The sequence below is a fragment of the Rhinatrema bivittatum genome, chromosome 2, assembly GCF_901001135.1.
Source record: "Rhinatrema bivittatum chromosome 2, aRhiBiv1.1, whole genome shotgun sequence".
In the NCBI taxonomy this organism is placed as follows: Eukaryota; Metazoa; Chordata; class Amphibia; order Gymnophiona; family Rhinatrematidae; genus Rhinatrema; species Rhinatrema bivittatum.
The window spans coordinates 225,010,782-225,030,696 of record NC_042616.1 but is presented as its reverse complement, the minus strand read 5'-3'; the positions used below and the strand labels follow the sequence as shown (position 1 = coordinate 225,030,696).

General features: G+C 43.3%; 1 protein-coding gene across 2 annotated transcripts in view; it reads left to right on the top strand.

The window, feature by feature from the left end:
• The window catches only part of RFTN1 (raftlin, lipid raft linker 1), a 355,139-nt gene that overhangs the window by 219,049 nt on the left and 116,175 nt on the right, over positions 1-19,915 (top strand). The window lies entirely within an intron of this gene.

The window sequence follows — 19,915 nt, the reverse complement described above, 5'->3', positions numbered from 1 at the left end:
CAAAATCTCCAGACTTGTGCCTCATCAAGACCAGTAGTAAAGTTACGCAGGTCACATGGCTTGCATTGCCATGGTCAGCCTTGCAAAATTCGGGAGTTACAGGCATAAGTCTTGGCCCCATCCCTTTTCTACCTCCTTATTCTTGACATGTGCACAAGTATTGTATGCGTGTGCTTCCCGGCTTCTAAAATTCGCATTGCTTGCGCGCGGCCCACATAGGCATGTATGATGGCCGTTTGTGCGCAAGCAACGCTTTTAAAATCTACCTTTGAGTGAACTTTCCAAATTTTGTTGTACCATTGTTGCTTTCTGGGATAGTTGCTTTTTTTTCCAGGTTACTGGCATTTCGCTGCGAGCCATGAGAAGACATGGAGTGGTCAGTTTGTCGTTAGAGTGGTACAGGGGTTTTTTTTTTCTGGCAGTACATGCCAATTTTTAGTACTTTTTCCACCAGCTGCCTCCCCTCCTGCTCCCTACACATAACCATGCAGGCCCCAGGTCCCTTTCCTTCTGCATCCTGTCATCTGGGCCAGTGCTGGGGCAGGGAAGGGGCAAGGAGGGCTGCACTGCCCCATGCATGAAGTCCATCCTTCCGGCTGAGCAGTGGGGCGGTGGCACATAAAGCAGGTGCTTGAGCGTGGGAGACACGCAGGTTGGGCTCTGATTGCTAGAGGGTATAATGCCCGTCCAAATGCTCCTGCAGCCGATCAGAGCTAAGCCCATGCGGCTCCCACATCCATGCGCAGCAGTGGTCCTGGCACAGGTACTGATGAAGATGAGAGACAGAAAGCAGCAAGAGATGCGTGCATGAGGAGCTGTTTCAGCTTGCATGGAGCCATGGCCCCACTATCTCTTGCCTCTGCCTCCTAAAGAAGCTTAAAGAGGGAGACAGCAGTGGTCCAGGAGGACTCATCTCCACACTGTGACTGGTGCTGCTAGCGTTAAGGAAAAAGACGCCTCTGACTCTGGGTGGAACAGCAACCAGTTGGTAGAAGATGTGAGGGAAGGGAGGTAATAAGGATTTGGAGATGCTGCTGGCTAGGAGAGGGTGGGGGTAACGAGATCTTAAGATGCTGATAGAGAGGGGTAATGGGGATTTGGGAATCATGCTGGGCAGGGACAGAGAGAGAGAGAGAGAGAGAGAGAAAGAGAGAGGAAGCTGGGCGGAGGGTGGGAAAGGGAGAGGGGAGGGAATAGGGAAATTGCTGGACAGGGAAAGGAAGGGAGGGAATGCTGAGTGGGGGATACGGAGAAGGGGATGCTGCTGATACCTGGATAGGGAATGGGGGATACGAAAGGGAATTGGGAGATATCTGTGCTGTGCAAGGGGGTGGGGCAGAAAGGGAGAATAAAAAATAGTGATGTGGAAAGAGGTGTTATGTTAGAACCGCTGAGACCCGGTCATCCTTGTGCGTGTGTGATAGGGAGGGAGAGGTTTACGTTCTTTTGTATGCATGTGTGGCAGAAGCAGTTATGTTGGGGTCACCGAGCCCTCATTATTCTTTTGTGTGTGGTGGGGAGGGGGTGTTTAGTTAGGGCTCAAAATATCCAGACAACAAAGATTTAAAAAAATAAATAAATAATGCATTTTATTTTTGGTTTAGTGATTTGAATATGTCAGCTCTGGAAAGGGGCTTGTGTTTCTCTGACATCTTTGTATTTTGCATGGTATAGAAGAAAATACATTTTAATTTCACTTTTCCCAGTGTTGCCCCTGCATGCAGAGTCTGATGTCTTGAGGTTTCCAGTTCAGTTTTTTGTCTGCACATTTCTGTATCTAATTTGTGGTTAATTTTCTGTATTTAAAGATGGTGTCTCTCTGTGTTTTACGTGTATCATCAAGGTGAGTGATTCTCCTAATATGAAGTTTCTGTGCAAGGATCTGTAGCAGTCTGGCTTATTTTGATTTTTCCAGTAGGGACAGGGTAATGTTTGCAGTGCCACTCTGTGGCCAGTTGCAGGGGGCAGGTTGACTACGGGGGCAGAGACCCAATTGTCCTTCCCACCCTTCCTGCAGGATGGCCTAAATCTGAGTACCAGCGCCCTTTTTTTTTTTTTTTTTTTTTTTTTTACTATGAAAAGGCTCTGGGGCTGTAATTATCTTCCAAAGGCATCCCGAAGGATAAATGGCCTTGGATCCCATTCTAATCAATGCTAATTATTTTGATGGAAAAACAGAAGATTAAATAGGCCATGGTTTTCTGCTTCTTGTTTTCTGGAAGATTGTTACATTGCCATAAATCCTCTTCCTCTCTGTAGCTTCTTGTGTGCCAGATCGTGCTGACTTTTATCTCGGATTCCAGTTCCAGTTTGCAGCTTTGAAGTCGGGAGAGCCTTTTTGAGTCTGAATCTTCTTCTGTTGAAAGCCATGACCTATGTGCAAATGTCAAGGGAGAAAAGGAAGATTTATGGAGACACAGAGTTTAAGCTATGAAATATTTTAACCAGAAAGCTTAAAAATATTAGAATTTAGCATAATATGATTAGCAGCTGCTGATGCAGGCTTCAGAATATAGAGCTATTTATTATCCTTTTACAATTTGATAGTTGGGATTCCATTGGTATGTGGTCCCCTTTCTGAAATTCAAAGACCGGATGTATACAAATTTTGTGCCATGGTTGGGTTAATTTAGAATTAAAGGTTAGAGTTGGTAATGAGTAGTTTGGGTCCCGTTCCGCCCCCCCTTGGCTGCAAAAATGCCAAGGTTGAAACACCAGCATGCTTAATGTTTTACAGTGGGTGGAATTGGGAGATGGGGGTAGTGTGTGAGTAGGGAAGGAGTGGAGGAATAGAGAGGGCAGTATCCTGCAGGGTCAGATTGTGGGAGCTGGACATGAATAAGAAGTATGGGGACAATGGTCTTGCATTTGGAAGAGCAATCCCATAATTTTAGTTCAAAATGGCCATTTTTTCTCTCTGTCCTGCAAAAGTAATTAGAGTCCATCAGACTCATGATATGTCTGTCTCTCCCATGTGCTTCAAACTCTCTTTGGAAGATTGCCCACTTTGGGGTAGATTTTAAAAGGGTGCACATGTACACCCGATTTTATAACTTGTGCACGCCGAGCCGCGCTGCCTTCCCTCATTCCCTCCCCCTTAGCCTGACCTTCCACCCCTTCCCCTAACCTTCCCCCCCTCCCGATGTTTGTCTTACCTTTTGCACCTGCCGGCAGTCTGCCAGCACACAATCCTCCGATACAGTGGCAATGGCCATTCTGTCAGAGGCCTCTGGCCCCGCCCCTTTAGTAAAGCCCCGGGACTTACACACGCGTCGCCGAGCCTTTTTAAAATAGGCCCGGTGCGTGTAAGACCGGTTACACACGTAAATCCTCTGGATTTACGCACGTTACCTTTTTAAAATCCGGCCCTTTACCTTTAACTTTAAAATATAAACTTCTAATTGCAGTAACTGCTGCTGTGTGTGAAATATTTCATATTTGTGCTTTAAACAGCCCCACAGCTCTCTGAAGGAAAACATGTGACTTCTGAGTCTACAAGCATTGCTGTATACATGTACTGTATATGTTCCCATAGGCATAGAATAGGAAAAGTCCTTTCTGAATAAATCCTTAAGGGGGACAATATTCTAAAGTTTTATGCAATTAAAATTAGTTTTTAACTGCATAAATGTAACCAGTTAAAAAATTCCTCTACTGTTCTGGCTAAAATCTATCCATACAAATTCACCATGCACATAGATTTAACAAAAATGGAGCTGGATCAGTGCATGCCTGGGGCAGGGTTTTCAAAGTTAGCTGGTCAGGGTACTATTTAGTGCTAACTGGCAACATTTTTTCTCATTAGTGTAGCTTCACAAATGGCTGTCCTAAAGCTAACTATGTGGTAGATTTAACCTGTCACACAGCTGCAGCTTTAACTGGCTAGCTCCAGCAGAATATCCAGACATAGTAGAAAGCCAGTTTAAAATTAACAAGCTTTCTACTTTACTGCTAAGCAGCTTTTTGAAAATCTTGGCTTATGTCCCCTGCTTTTTAGAAGGTTTCTAGTTATTTCCATTGTGTCACCTCTGAAAGGTGTGACCTCTTATGGTATTTTGTGAAACAGCTAATAATACAAAAACCTTTACTTCCTGTAGATTTTAAAGAGTTCTCAAAACTAAGCACGGAAATCTTGATGTATTTACTTTTTTTTTTTTTCCCCTAGAAACAAAAATCGGTACCATATTTTTGAGTTGATTTTCAAAAGACAATAGAAAGTCACCTTCAATTCTGATCATTTTTTTTCTTTCTGAAACGTGGCATACAATGGCTAGATGCTAAAGTAAAATGATAGAAACTCTGGTCCGGATTTTAAAAAGGTAACGCGCGCCGGGCCTATTTTCAAAAGGCACGGCGACGCACTTAAAGCCCCGGGACGCGTGTAAATGCTGGGGCTTTACTAAAGGGGCGGGGCTTGGGTGGGGTGGCCCGGGGGCAGGGCGGGGTCAGCCTCCCGGCACAGCGGCCATATTTGCTGCTGTGCTGGGGATCGCGCACTGGCAGTTAGCCGGTGCGTGCAACTTGCGCCTGCCCACAGGCAGGTGCAAAAAGTAAAATAAAGGTTGGGGGGATTAGAGTAGTGCTAGGGGGGAAGGTTAGGGGAAGGGGTGTGAAGGTCAGGCTAGGGGGGAGGGAACGGGGGAAGGTAGGGTGGCTCGGCGCGCGCAAGGTGCACAATTGAACAACCCCTTACGCACACTGACCCAGGATTTTATAACATGCGCGCGCATATTATAAAATCGGGTGACGTGTGCGCGCGCCGAGTAGCTCGCGCACATGTACGCCCACGCGCAACCTTTTAAAATCTACCCCTCTGTGTTTGTAATCAAATGTAACACATACTGGGAGCAGTGTCCTGTACTGAACTAATTTTAACCAGTTATTTCAGACAACTTACCAAAATTATCATGCAGAAAATGCCCATTTAATATCACTCTGTATACTAAGCTAATAATAAGGAAAAATATTGTATGTTGTTTATACCATGTATCACATGGTCCACATATGGTGTAGTATTTATTTTTACCAAGTCAGACCCACAAACGTTTGTGAGAAATTGTACACCCCTCAAGAAAAGTATAAAAGCCAGGCCTTCGCAGTCACCTGCTGTTCATGCTACAAGGCAAGTGTGGAGAGCTATTGGATGTTAGGGCTTCTGGAGTCCGGGAAACCCACCTGGGGAGCAACACGGGACTGCAGGGCAGGACTTGGGGGCAAGACAAGGGCCGGTTTTCTGCCTAGTCAGCCCCCGCAGGTTGAGCTCTTGGGTTCTAGAGGCTAGTAGTTCTCTGCAGTGGCAATACATCATAGTGGTGATTCCACACAGGCTGGAACATGACTAGGCATGGCAAAGCTGGACAGGCAAGGCATGGACAAGGTAGGCTGAAGACTGGGTTGGCAGGCAGGAGAAGGCAAGGCTGGAGACCAGGCTTGGCCAAGGCAGGCAGGGCTTGGCAAGCAGGTGTTGGCAGACAAGGTAAAACTTGGTACTTGACAGGATCTGAAACTAGACAAGATAAAGGTTGAGACAAGGCAAGGACAGGACTCTGATACAGGCAAGACCGGAGACTTGAAAGAGCCCGGACAAGACCAACAAGGCAGGCTAGGGCAGAATTTGTCCAAGGCAGTCAAGGATGACAAGGGAACAAAGAACATACATGCCTATAGGCAACAAGACTTGGAACAGACAGAATAGGCCCAAAGGCCCCAAGACAGGATACAACAAGAATAGGCCAGATGGCCTCAAGACAGGAAATAAGGCAAGGTAGGCCCAAGGGCCTAAAGGCAAGGCAAAAGTCTAGAAGGACCAAAGCCACAAGACTAGGCAAGGCAACAAGGCTAGAAGGCCACAAGGTAAGGCAAGAACAAGGAACTAGAAGGCCAGTAGGACACAAGGCAAGGCAAGAAGATGTGGTAGGCCTGATTGACAAACTGAAGAGTAGTAAATCACCTGGACCGGATGGTATACACCCCAGAGTTCTGAAGGAACTAAAAAATGAAATTTCAGACCTATTAGTAAAAATTTGTAACTTATCATTAAAATCATCCATTGTACCTGAAGACTGGAGGATAGCAAATGTAACCCCAATATTTAAAAAGGGCTCCAGGGGCGATCCGGGAAACTACAGACCGGTTAGCCTGACTTCAGTGCCAGGAAAAATAGTGGAAAGTGTTCTAAACATCAAAATCACAGAACATATAGAAAGACATGGTTTAATGGAACAAAGTCAGCATGGCTTTACCCAGGGCAAGTCTTGCCTCACAAATCTGCTTCACTTTTTTGAAGGAGTTAATAAACATATGGATAAAGGTGAACCGGTAGATATAGTATACTTGGATTTTCAGAAGGCGTTTGACAAAGTTCCTCATGAGAGGCTTCTAGGAAAAGTAAAAAGTCATGGGATAGGTGGCGATGTCCTTTCGTGGATTGCAAACTGGCTAAAAGACAGGAAACAGAGAGTAGGATTAAATGGGCAATTTTCTCATTGGAAGGGAGTGGACAGTGGAGTGCCTCAGGGATCTGTATTGGGACCCTTACTGTTCAATATATTTATAAATGATCTGGAAAGAAATATGACGAGTGAGATAATCAAATTTGCAGATGACACAAATTGTGCAGAGTAGTTAAATCACAAGCAGATTGTGATAAATTGCAGGAAGACCTTGTGAGACTGGAAAATTGGGCATCCAAATGGCAGATGGAATTTAATGTGGATAAGTGCAAGGTGATGCATATAGGGAAAAATAACCCATGCTATAATTACACAATGTTGGGTTCCATATTAGGTGCTACAACCCAAGAAAGAGATCTAGGTGTCATAGTGGATAACACATTGAAATCGTCGGTTCAGTGTGCTGCGGCAGTCAAAAAGCAAACAGAATGTTGGGAATTATTAGAAAAGGAATGATGAATAAAACGGAAAATGTCATAATGCCTCTGTATCGCTCCATGGTGAGACCGCACCTTGAATACTGTGTACAATTCTGGTCGCCGCATCTCAAAAAAGATATAATTGCGATGGAGAAGGTACAGAGAAGGGCTACCAAAATGATAAGGGGAATGGAACAACTCCCCTATGAGGAAAGACTAAAGAGGTTAGGACTTTTCAGCTTGGAGAAGAGACGACTGAGGGGGGATATGATAGAGGTGTTTAAAATCATGAGAGGTCTAGAACGGGTAGATGTGAATCGGTTATTTACTCTTTCGGATAGTAGAAGGACTAGGGGACACTCCATGAAGTTAGCATGGGGCACATTTAAAACTAATCGGAGAAAGTTCTTTTTTACTCAACGCACAATTAAACTCTGGAATTTGTTGCCAGAGAATGTGATTCGTGCAGTTAGTATAGCTGTGTTTAAAAAAGGATTGGATAAGTTCTTGGAGGAGAAGTCCATTACCTGCTATTAAGTTCACTTAGAGAATAGCCACTGCCATTAGCAATGGTTACATGGAATAGACAGTTTTTGGGTACTTGCCAGGTTCTTATGGCCTGGATTGGCCACTGTTGGAAACAGGATGCTGGGCTTGATGGACCCTTGGTCTGACCCAGTATGGCATTTTCTTATGTTCTTATGTTCTTAAGAACAAGGGTCAAATCACAGAGCTAGAAGTGACACCATGAGAAGACAAGGAGCAACATGCAAGACTGGTTTACATAGGGCTGAGGCTGAAATGTGGCAAGGGCAGTGAGGAGGAGCTTGGCAAGGCTAGAGGTGAGTCTTACTGAGTGCCCCTGCTGGTAGAGGGGTGTCATTGTAGGAGAAAGAAGGTAGGATAAAGCTGTGTAGCAGGAGAAATCCTAATACTGGAATTGGGTATAGAGGATAGACTGGTGCTTAGAGAGAAAGGGAGAGAAGATATTGAGTTCTGAGTGTGCTGTCTATTGTTTTATTCCTTTTCTTCCTTTTGGATTCCCTATTCTGAAATTCTTGAATGAATGTAATTCTTGTTTGTTTCATCTGACTGGTTGGTCTTTTTTTCCTTTTGGGTGCTAGATTGAAATATATAGTACAAATTGTAAATGGCTGGTGTGAGCATAGTAACAGAAAATATCATAGGATAAAGACCAATTGGCCCATCTAGTCAGACCAGCTGGGATTCTTTCTCTGGTTTTCTTCCATCTTAGATAGATGAGCATAAACTTTCTATACACAAACCAACACTAGTTCTTCTCCCCACCATTTAATCCACTCAATGCCTCAACCACCTTTCCACCACTAACCTCTACATCTGACTTGAGCACGTGCAAAGTATGCCACAGGACCTCTACCACCCCCACTTGCAAGCCATCTCAGACCTTGTCATATTTCTCTTTTAATTCTTATAAAGGCAATACGCAGGTCTCCTTCCATATTTTCTTACCAAGTTTTGTATTAATCCACACAGCCACCAAAATTGAGGCTGTCCAGAATATCCAGCCTCCCCATGTTCATTTATACTTGGTTTTTAACCATAGTTGCACCATTCTGATTACTCCAATGCTTTTTTGGAAGTCCAATGCAATTGTATCACTGCTGTCTAAGGTTGCAACCACCGCTCCATGAGGGTTACCCCAGTACATTTTTGGAAGCTTGATACAGTCATACTCTTGCTGTTTAGGGTTGTAATCACTGCTCCATGCAGGTCACCTTAGTGCCTTTTTGGAAGCTTGATGCAGTCATACCGCTGCTCTGTGCAAGTGACCCTAGAGTTTCTTTACCATCCTCGTTAAATGGATATACAAGATCCCATACAGAATCTCACACTCATACCCCTCCTCATGTTTTACCACCAAGCTTAGTAATCTAAACAGCTACTAAAACTAGCAAGACTGTTGCCCTAACATCTGGTCTGCTAGATCCCCATAAACCTACTGGACAGTACCCAGCCACCATCAGCCTAATGGCATTGATCCACTTAATTCTGAGGAATTGTAGCTTTCTAGCACCAACCCAGCTACCCTATGGTCTACAGCAATAATTTTCAGCCTTTTTTCTGTCAGGACACATCTGACAGATGATGTTTACATGTGTGACATACTGAATACATGACCGTCACAGGGCTAAATGTAAACATGTACTCTGCATCCACAGGAATCCCCGATCCCCAACAATGGATACAGAGCAGAACTAGGATAGCCCCCATACATCTTACCATACAATAAAAATATTCTGATTCTGGTCCCATCTCAGGAATAAGTACACACACTCCCTCTACTAACAGGCGCAATAACCCTACTTATGAAAAGGCAGCAGTTCGCCACTAATTATGGCTGCCATAGGCAGAGGACTGGGGTGGGAGGATTTCACCTCTGGAAATCAAAGAACAGCAGGGGAAGTCCCAGTTTTTGGGTGCTTTCAGAACCTGGTGCCCTAGGCACGTGCCTACGTTGCCTATTCCTAAATCTGGCCCTGTCCTATTGAGAAAACCCAATACATAAGACTGATACAAATGCCTACCTGCTAGTAAAATACTTCACCTCGGTCACACATGCAGAACCAACCTTTACCAAACACAGAAAGACCTCAAATTATAAATATGGAGACAGAAACTGGAATGGAAACCCAAAAAAGCCACTCTGCATGCAGTGCAAAACTGGAGAAATGGAAACAGAAATATAGTACCTAACATACTCCCAGGATCTGTAATAATGTACACAAACTAATCCACACGAATGTACACCTGTATTATAGAACCAACTGAAACAGTAACAACCCTACCTATGAAAAGGCAACACTGCAAATAATATATAAGGCATTAAACACCAATTCAGCTCCTGTTAGGAACATAGAACAAGCCAAGCTGTTACAGAACCCTACACAGAAACTACAAGCTAGCAGAATACGCTTATCTTTGTCACACATGCAGAACATAGATAGACCCTCACCAAAAAGGGAATAAAGTGACCATAAAGTTAATGTTTGTGTTTTTCCACTGTTGCACTGCATACAGAGTATGGCTTGGCTTCTTACTGTTTCCAGTGCAGTTTTTATCTGCACATTTCTATTTATACTGCTTCTACGTAACATTTATGTAGCACTGTACAAACACTGTAAAAACACACAAAAAGACAGTCCTTGCTCAATAGAGCTTACAATCTAATAAGACAAACATACATTGACAAGAGACTTGGGGCATTTCATAAAGTAAGGCAATGGTTAACAAAGACAAAGAAAGGTGGTTAATGAGGCTAAAACCAGAGAATTGGGTCTAAGATTTAAAAGCAGCCTCAAAAAGGTGGGTCTTTAGATAGGATTTAAACATGGCGTGAGAGAGAGCAAGATGCACCAGCTCAGGAAGACTATTCCAAGCACATGGCATAGCCAAGTAGAAAGCATGGAGTCAGGAATTGTCGGTAGAGGAGAAGGGCATAGTTAGGCATGACTTGTCTGATGAGCAGCGTACACAAAGAGGGCTGAATAGAGAGAAAAGAGAGGAGAGGTAGTGAGGTGCTGCAGAGTGAAGGCATTTGTTGGTAAAAAAGAGGAATTTGAATTGTATGTGGGAAAGGATAGGGAGCCAATGCAGTGACTTCAGAAGAAGGGGTTATGTGAGTATGCCGATTTTGGCGAAAGAAAAGTCACACAGGTGAATTTAGGACAGATTGCAGTGGAAAGAGATGGCTTGCCAGGAGACATGTGAAGAACAGGTTGTAATAGTCTAAGTGGGAAGAGATGAGAGAGTGAATAAGGGTTCTAGTAGTGTGTTCAGAAAAGAACGGATGGATTTTGGTGATGTTACAGAGAAAGAAACAGTACATTTTAGCAGAGTATTGGATATGTGCGGAGAAGGAGAGAGAAAAGTTGAAGATGACTTTTAGTTTATGGGCTGAGAGAACCAAAAGGATGACCGTGTTATCCACAAAAAAAGAGAAGGGAGGAAAAGGGAAGGTGGGCTTGGGGGGAAAGATAAGGAGCTCCATATTGGCCATGTTGCGTTTAAGGTGGCAGTGGGACATCCAGGCAGCATTATCAGACAAGCAGGCCAAGATCTGAGACTGGATTTCTGGGGAAATTTCTGGTGTAGAAATTTCCATCTGTCAGATCTTCAGTGTTTCACTCTCCACTGCTACTGTTTCTGCTGCCTTCAAACATGTTGTGATTATATCACTTCTTTAAAAACCTTCTCTGGACCCTACCTGTCATGCCAACTATTGTTCTATCTCCTTTCTCCCTTTATTTCCAAACTGCTTGAACATGCTGTTCACCAACACTATCTTTCTTGACTTTCTTACATCTCAAGCCATTCTTGATCTACTCCAATCTGGTTTTCAATCTCTGCATTCAACTGAAAGAATCCTTGCCAAAGTTTCCTTGCCAAACAGGTCTTAGCCAAAGTTTCCAAAGACCTGTTTATGGTAAAGTCACTGATGATCATCATCTACTCCTACTGGCTTTCAAAACATAGCAGTAAATCTGGGACTCATGCTGGGACTCATCAGCATAAAAATGGTATTGAAAGCCATAAAAGGAAATCAGAGTGCCAAGGGAATTAGTATATAGGGAAAAGAGAAGAGAGCCCAGAACAGAAACCTGAGGCACACCAATTGATAGTGGAATGGCAGTAGAAGAGGAGCAACCAGAGGAAATGCTAAAAGTGTGATGGGAGAGATAAAAAGAAAACTAAGACAGTACAGAGTCCCAAATCCAAATGAGAACAGAATATGAAGGAGTAGGTGGTGATCAACAGTGTCAAAAGCAGCAGATATATCAAGGAGGATCAGGACAGAGTAGAGAGCTTTGGCTTTAGCCATAAACAGGTCATTGGAAACTTTGGCAAGGGATGTTCCAGTTGAATGTAGAGGGTGAAAACCAGACTAGAGTAGATCAAGAATAGCTTGAGATGTAAGAAAGTCAAGACAATGGTGGTGAACAGTATGTTCAAGTAGTTTGGAAGCAAAAAGGAGAAAGAAGATGGGACGAGTTGGCAGGACCGGTAGGGTCCAGTAGGGTTTTTTAAGGAGTGCTGTAATCACAGCATGTTTGAAGGCAGCAGAAATGGTAGCAGTGGAGAGTGTTAGATTGAGGATATGACAGATGGAAGGCATGACTGCAGTGGATACAGAGCCGAGGAACTGGGTGGGAATGGGATCAGAGGAACAAGTAATGGGTTTGGAGGAGGAGAGAAGACTAACATTTTCTTTCACTGTGACTTCAGGAAAGGAGGAGAGAATGTTGGAGGTTAGGGGAAGATAGGGGAAAGAAGTGGGGGAGAGGCAGGTAAAGGTGACCTGGTTTGGAATTCAAGACTAATGTATACATTACTCATACAGGATGAACAAAAAGATAGATGCCTGATGTCTTATAAATTCCTTTATTGAAGCGGAGACACAAAAATTGCCCGACTCAGGCCGAGTTTCGCCGTTTAAAAACGGCTGCCTCAGGGGCTACAACATAAATAAATAAATATATAAATATTTAAAACACAAAAGAGTGCTTATTTTTAAAAAAGTCTATTGAATATGTTAAATTGGTGACATATAAAAAGCGCATGGAAATACATAACATTCAAAACATAATAAACAACTATAAAATACTTATATTTTAAAAACTCACGGTTTGTATAACAAAATCAATAAAATTTAAGAAAAGAATTATTAATAGTTACCTTATATTCTCTCTAATTCACAATTGGGGTAACTGTATACGGAAGGTCACATAGAGAACTCATACAACTCATACAACATCATACAATAAAATCAAGAAATAATTGTAAAACTATACAAATAAATGTTTCAAAACAACTGATGAATAGAATAACATCCAACAATTAAAAACTCATACAATTATTTAAAATTTTCCAAACACCAATAAAGTATTTCAAAACAGCAGAAACATCACATAAGAACATGCCATACTGGGTCAGACCAAGGGTCCATCAAGCCCCACATCATGTTTCCAACAGTGGCCAATCCAGGCCATAAGAACCTGGCAAGTACCCAAAAACTAAGTCTCTTACATGTTACTGTTGCTAGTAATAGTGGTTATTATCTAAGTCAACTTAATAGCAGGTAATGGACTTCTCCAAAAACTTATCCAATCCTTTTTTAAACACAGCTATACTAACTGCACTAACCAAATCTTCTGGCAACAAATTCCAGAGTTTAATTGTGCTTTGAATGAAAAAGAACTTTCTCCGATTAGTTTTAGATGTGCCACATGCTAACTTCATGGAGTGCCCCCTAGTCTTTCTATTATCCGAAAGAGTAAAAAAACGATTCACATCTACCTGTTCTAGAGCTCTCAAGATTTTAAACACCTCTATCATATTCCCCCTCAGCCGTCTCTTCTCCAAGCTGAAAAGTCCTAACCTCTTTAGTCTTTCCTCATAGGGGAGCTGTTCCATTCCCCTTATCATTTTGGTAGCCCTTCTCTGTACCTTCTCCATCGTAATTATATTTTTTTTGAGATGCGGCGACCAGAATTGTACACAGTATTCAAGTATTCTCACCATGGCGCAATACAGAGGCATTATGACATTTTCCGTTTTATTCACCATTCCCTTTCTAATAATTCCCAACATTCTGTTTGCTTTTTTGACTGCCGCAGCACACTGAACCGACGATTTCAATGTGTTATCCACTATGACGCCTAGATCTCTTTCTTAGGTTGTAGAACCTAATATGGAACCCAACATTGTGTAACTATAGCATGGGTTATTTTTCCCTATATGCATCACCTTGCACTTGTCCACATTAAATTTCATCTGCCATTTTGATGCCCAATTTTCTAGCCTCACAAGGTCTTCCTGCAATTTATCAGAATCTGCTTGTGATTTAACTACTCTGAACAATTTTGTATCATCTGCAAATTTGATTATCTCACTCGTCGTATTTCTTTCCAGATCATTTATAAATATATTGAAAAGTAAGGGTCCCAATACAGATCCGTGAGGCACTCCACTGCCCGCCCCCTTCCACTGAGAAAATTGTCCATTTAATCCTACTCTCTGTTTACTGTCTTTTAGCCAGTTTGTAATCCACAAAAGAACATCGCCACCTTCCCATGACTTTGTATTTTTCCTAGAAGCCTCTCATGAGGAACTTTGTCAAATGCCTTCTGAATGGCATTCACTCAAGAAAAATAAACTTTAAAAAAGCCACTTTTACTTACCCTCTCCAGCAACTCTTCTACTCCTTTCCCTTGCAGGCCAATATCACACCCACACCCTCACCCCCTTTAGAGTGAACGCCAAGATGGTGGATTGGATCGCAAATTGATTGACTGACAGGAGACACTGTGTACTGGTAAATTGAACCTACTCTGAAGAGAGAATCGTATTAAGTGGAGAGACACAGGGATTGGTATTGGGACCGGTTCTGTTCTATATCTTTGTGAGCGACTTTGTGGAAGGGATAGAAGGTAAAGTTTGTCGATTGCGGATGATATTAAGATCTGCAACAGAGTGGTCATGCCTGAAGAAGTAGAGAGAATGAAAAATGATTTAAGAAAGTTTGAAGAGTGGTTGAAGATTTGGCAGCTGGGATTCAATGCCAAGAAGTGCAGAGTCATGCATCTGGATGCGGTAATCTAAAAGTGCTGTATATGCTGGGGGGTGAAAGACTGTTGTGCACGGACCAAGAGAGGGATTTTGGATTGAATAGTGTCTGGCAGTCTGAAAATGGTGAAGCAATATGACAAGCTGATAGCTAAAACCAGAAGAATGCTAGGCTGCATAGAGAGAGGAATAACCAGTAAGAAAATGAGGTGATAATGCTCTTGTACAGGTCCTTGGTGAGACCTCACCTGGAGTACTGTGTTCAGTTCTGGAGACCGTATCTCAAAAGGGACAGAGACAGGATGGAGATGGTTCAGAGAAGGGTGACCAAAATGGTATTGGGCCTGTATCAGAAGGCTTATGAGGAGAATCTGAAGGATCTAAATATGTATATCCTAGAAGAGAGGAAGTGCAGAGGAGATATAATACAGACCTTTAGATACCTGAAAGGTTTTAATGATGCATGAACTTTGAACCATTTCCGCTGGAAAGGAATAAATAGAACTAGGGGTCACAAAGTGAAACTCCAGGGGGGATGACTCAGAACCAACATCAGGAAATATTTTTTCACAGAAAGGCTGGCGGATGCCTGGAATGCTCTTCTGGAGGAAGTGGTGAATACAAAAACAGTCAAAGAATTCAAAGGAGCATGGAATAAACACTGTGGATCCCCAAAGATTAGAGGATGGAAATGAAGAAAAGTGCATGGGAGTAACTTGCTAGTGCAGCAGTTGCTACCCTTAGCAGAAGGCATGAAGATTACTATCCTTAACCAATAAGCCTTGATGCTTTGACGGAACTGCAGTATTGCTCTCTGCTTCAATGGCAGAGAAGAAAAGGGAAATTGGATTCAAACAACAACCATCATGGGTCCTGACTTTTACGATCTTGGGGTACTGATACGCAGATATAAGGGAAAAATCACAGGGGGCCATCTTCTTGCTGACGGGGAGTGGGAACCCCCACCAGCATGCCATCAAGTGCATCACCGCCATCATTTGGGTTTTCCTTTAACTTTTTTCCCACATCCCACAGACTTTCATTAAGCAAGACAAAGTGAGGTGGCCACCACAGAGGTATTTTGGGGGAGTATTTTCTGCCGCCTCAAATTTTGTCGCCTGAGGCAGCTGCTTCACCCTGCCTCATTATAGAACTGCCCCTGGGGAGGGCTGGCCCCTGGGAGAGTGAGAACAATCCTAAAAGGGAGCACGCCAGCAGTCCAGTCTTAGTGCTGCAGGGGAACTGAAGGCTCTAGAGGGAGGAAGCCTAGTGACATCATGATAAACGTGCCACAGCTTAGCCACGCATTTTTCAGTGGGCCCAGGAGAAGAGTTGCTTCCACTTTGGCAGACCCAGGAAAGGAGCCATTTCCACTGCGACAGGCCCAGGGATGGAGCTGCTTCCTCTGTGGTGGACCCAGGCCTAGGAGGATCTGCTGTGGTATTCCTCAACCAGGAAGAGTTCTCACTCTCAGATGCCAGCCCAAAAGTTCCTCTTGCTGCTGGGTTTCTACCCCAGTAAAGAGGTTACAACTGTTGCCTGCCATGGGGAAAAGAAGTGATGAGGTAAGTGAGGGGAATGGTCATGGGAAGAGGAAGTGGAGGAGACAGAGTAATAAGGTGGAAGAGGAGAGATGGAGGGGGGGGGGAGAATAAAGGCAAAAAGTATTTTTAAAAATGTTAAATAAGCAAAACAAAACTTGACAAAATAAAAATGATGAGCAAACTAAGAAAAAATACAAACATATTTATTTATTTATTTAAAGTTACTTGCAGCTCGCACTCTCCAAAAGTTCAAGGCAGAGAACATAATATAATACATAAAAATCTGACAATAAATAAGGAGAAAACTAGGAACAATTAATGAAAACAGTAAAAAAGCAACAACAACAAAAATGTTGGTTAGGTAGGGATAGTTTTGCCCAGGTTCTAGAAATTTTGGCTGGCACTTGTTTTATGAAAAATGTTTTACTTCATACCATTTGTCTAAGATATGTGGCCTGTGACTGGGTGTTGTGGTTGTGAAGTGTATGTATAATCAATGTTTGCCTGGTCTCTGCCTGTTTGATGTGCTGTGGTCTGTGCATGTGGTGAGGTCTGCTGCCTGTGTCTCTCTCTGAGTCTGGCTCTGCCTGTGCTTCAGTGTGGTGCCAGTGTGTATCTGTGTCTGTCTTGGTATGAGGTATCTGGGTATTTGCCTGTGTGTGTGTGTGTCCTCATGTGGGTATGCATGAGATTGCTCCTTTCAGCAACTTGAAGAGAAATAAAACTGGCTTTGAGTCACTGGTTTGCAATATAGCATTCTGGTGGTTTGGCAACTAGCTCAAGAGCTGATTGGTTGGCAAGACAATTTAACTCCATAGTAACATAGTAATGACGGCAGACAAAGGCCAGATGGTCCATCCAGTCTGCCTAGCAATTTGCTTATGGTGGTAACTTCCATTCCATTCAGGTTACCCCCATGTGTTCTGTTAAGGTTAGTAACTGCTGCTCCGTGCATGTTATACCCATACATTTTGCTAAGCATAGAAACTGTCACTCAGTGCAGGTTACCCCCATGCAGAAATGTTACACCATCCCTTTCTTTATACCTTTAGGGATAGGCGGTGTTTGTTCCATGCCCTTTTGAATTCATTACTGTTCTTGTCTTCACCACCTCTTCTGGGAGAGAATTCTATGCATCCACCACCCTCTCCGTGAAGAAATATTTCCCCCCAGAGTTTCACATCATGACCCTTAGTTTTACTGTAGAGAATATTCTAATTCTTGCTAACAGCACAAGCAGTTAAGATGGACTCTTTGACGTCAATAAAAATGGACATTGCCTGTTTGCCTATGGGCAGCCAAATGCAGAGACATTGCAGCTGTTGTGTATGTGACCAAACCAGACAGATTTATGGGTCCTTCTAGCCAAGCTGGAGCCAAAAGAGGCTGTAGAGAAACACAAGGACAACTTGTACTGTGAAAAATAATCCTTGCTACAGTTACAGCAGTGTAACTGGGTTTAAAAAAGGTTTGGATAAGTTCCTAGAGGATAAATCCATAAACTGCTATGACGGTAATTAATAAGCAATAGTAGCTTGTGATCTATCTAATGTTTGGGTACTTGTCAGGTACTTGTGACTTGGATTGGCCACTGTTGGAAACAGGATGCTGGGCTTGATGGACCCTTGGTCTGACCTAGTATGGCATAAGAACATAAGAACATAAGAAAATGCCATACTGGGTCAGACCAAGGGTCCATCAAGCCCAGCATCCTGTTTCCAACAGTGGCCAATCCAGGCCATAAGAACCTGGCAAGTACCCAAAAACTGTCTATTCCATGTAACCATTGCTAATGGCAGTGGCTATTCTCTAAGTGAACTTAATAGCAGGTAATGGACTTCTCCTCCAAGAACTTATCCAATCCTTTTTTAAACACAGCTATACTAACTGCACGAATCACATTCTCTGGCAACAAATTCCAGAGTTTAATTGTGCGTTGAGTAAAAAAGAACTTTCTCCGATTAGTTTTAAATGTGCCCCATGCTAACTTCATGGAGTGTCCCCTAGTCCTTCTACTATCCGAAAGAGTAAATAACCGATTCACATCTACCCGTTCTAGACCTCTCATGATTTTAAACACCTCTATCATATCCCCCCTCAGTCGTCTCTTCTCCAAGCTGAAAAGTCCTAACCTCTTTAGTCTTTCCTCATAGGGGAGTTGTTCCATTCCCCTTATCATTTTGGTAGCCCTTCTCTGTACCTTCTCCATCGCAATTATATCTTTTTTGAGATGCGGTGACCAGAATTGTACACAGGCATTTCTTATGTTCTTATGGACTGCTTCTATGGCCAAGTCCATAAGCAAAGCATATCAGGCAGCACTGTCTGAATTTTCAAAAAGGCCTTTCACCTAGTAAAACTGTTGTCAGCTGTAATTTTTTCTGGGTTATCTTAAGGTTTGTGGATAACTGCATGGAGCAGCAGTTACTACTTTAAGAGAAACATGGGTGCAACCTGCACAGAGTGGCAGCTACTACTATAAGAAACTTGCTGGGCAGACTGGATGGACCATTTGGTCCTTTTCTGCCATCATTACTAGGGATGTGAATCGTGCTTCTGACGACTGAAAATATCCTCCGATATTTTCAAAGTAGTCAGAAATCGGGGGCTCCCCGAAACTGATAGGAAAACCCCACGAAATTGTTCGTGGAGTTCTCTTATCGTTTTGGGCGAGGGCGGGAAAAACAGCACACCAAAACAATCCCTAAACCCACCCTGACCCTTTAAAACTGATCCCTTAGCTTCCCCCACCCTCCCAAACCCCCCCCAAAACTTTTTACAAGTACCTGGTGGTCCAGTGGGAGTCCCGGGAGCGATCTCCTGCTCTCGGGCTGTCGGCTGCCACTAATCAAAATGGCGCTGATGGCCCTTTGCCCTTACCATGTGACAGGGTATCCGTGCCATTGGCCGGCCCCTGTCACATGGAAGGAGTAATGGACAGCCGGCACCATCTTTAGCGGGAAGCTAAGGGATCAGTTTTAAAGGGTCGGGGTGGGTTTTTTGTTTATCGGCTTGGGCGCAGCTGATAAACAAAACTGTGATCGGGCTGCACGAAAAAAAATTAACGATGTGAATCAGAACCGAAATCGGAACAGATTCTGGTTCCGATTCACATCTCTAATCATTACTATGTAAGTAGCTCTGAAGCTTTGTCTTCACAGTCCTCTTCCTTAGAGCCCATACCAATCTCTCTGTCTCTCATACACAGACCACCAGTTACAACCCATGACCAATCTATCTCACACAAGCCACTTTCCTGACCAGTGTCTCTCTCTCTCTCACATGTACCAGTCACCCCATTTAGTCTCTCTCTCTCGCTCTCTCACATATTCTTCTCTAACCAGTCTCTCTATTACACACACTCATCACCTTCCCAACCAGTCTTTCTCTCATGTACCAGTCACCCCATTTAGTCTCTCTCTTTCGCTCTCTCACATAGTCATCTCTAACCAATCTCTCTATTACACACACTCATAACCTCCCCAACCAGTCTTTTTCTCGCTCTCTCACATACACCAGTCACCTTCTTGATCAGTCTCTTGTTCTCTTTCTCTCACACACAGACACCAGTCATCTCCCTGACTAATCTCTCTCTCTTTCACACACACTCATGCTATCTCTTTCATACACACAGGCTCTCAATCACACACTTACACCTGTTTTCTCTCTCTCTCACTTACACATACAGTGTCTCAATCATACAAACACACATGCTCACTCTCTCTCTCTCTCTCTCCAAATGGTGGCAGCATCAGCCGTCTCCTCTTCCAACCCCCACTGCCTCAAGAAAGAAGAAGTGTCTCATTGGTGTTGGAGGCTAATGTTTCTCCTCTTCTTGCTCTGGGCCACACTGCTTTTCCCCCTCGGGTCAATGCTGCATACACTTCTGACTTAG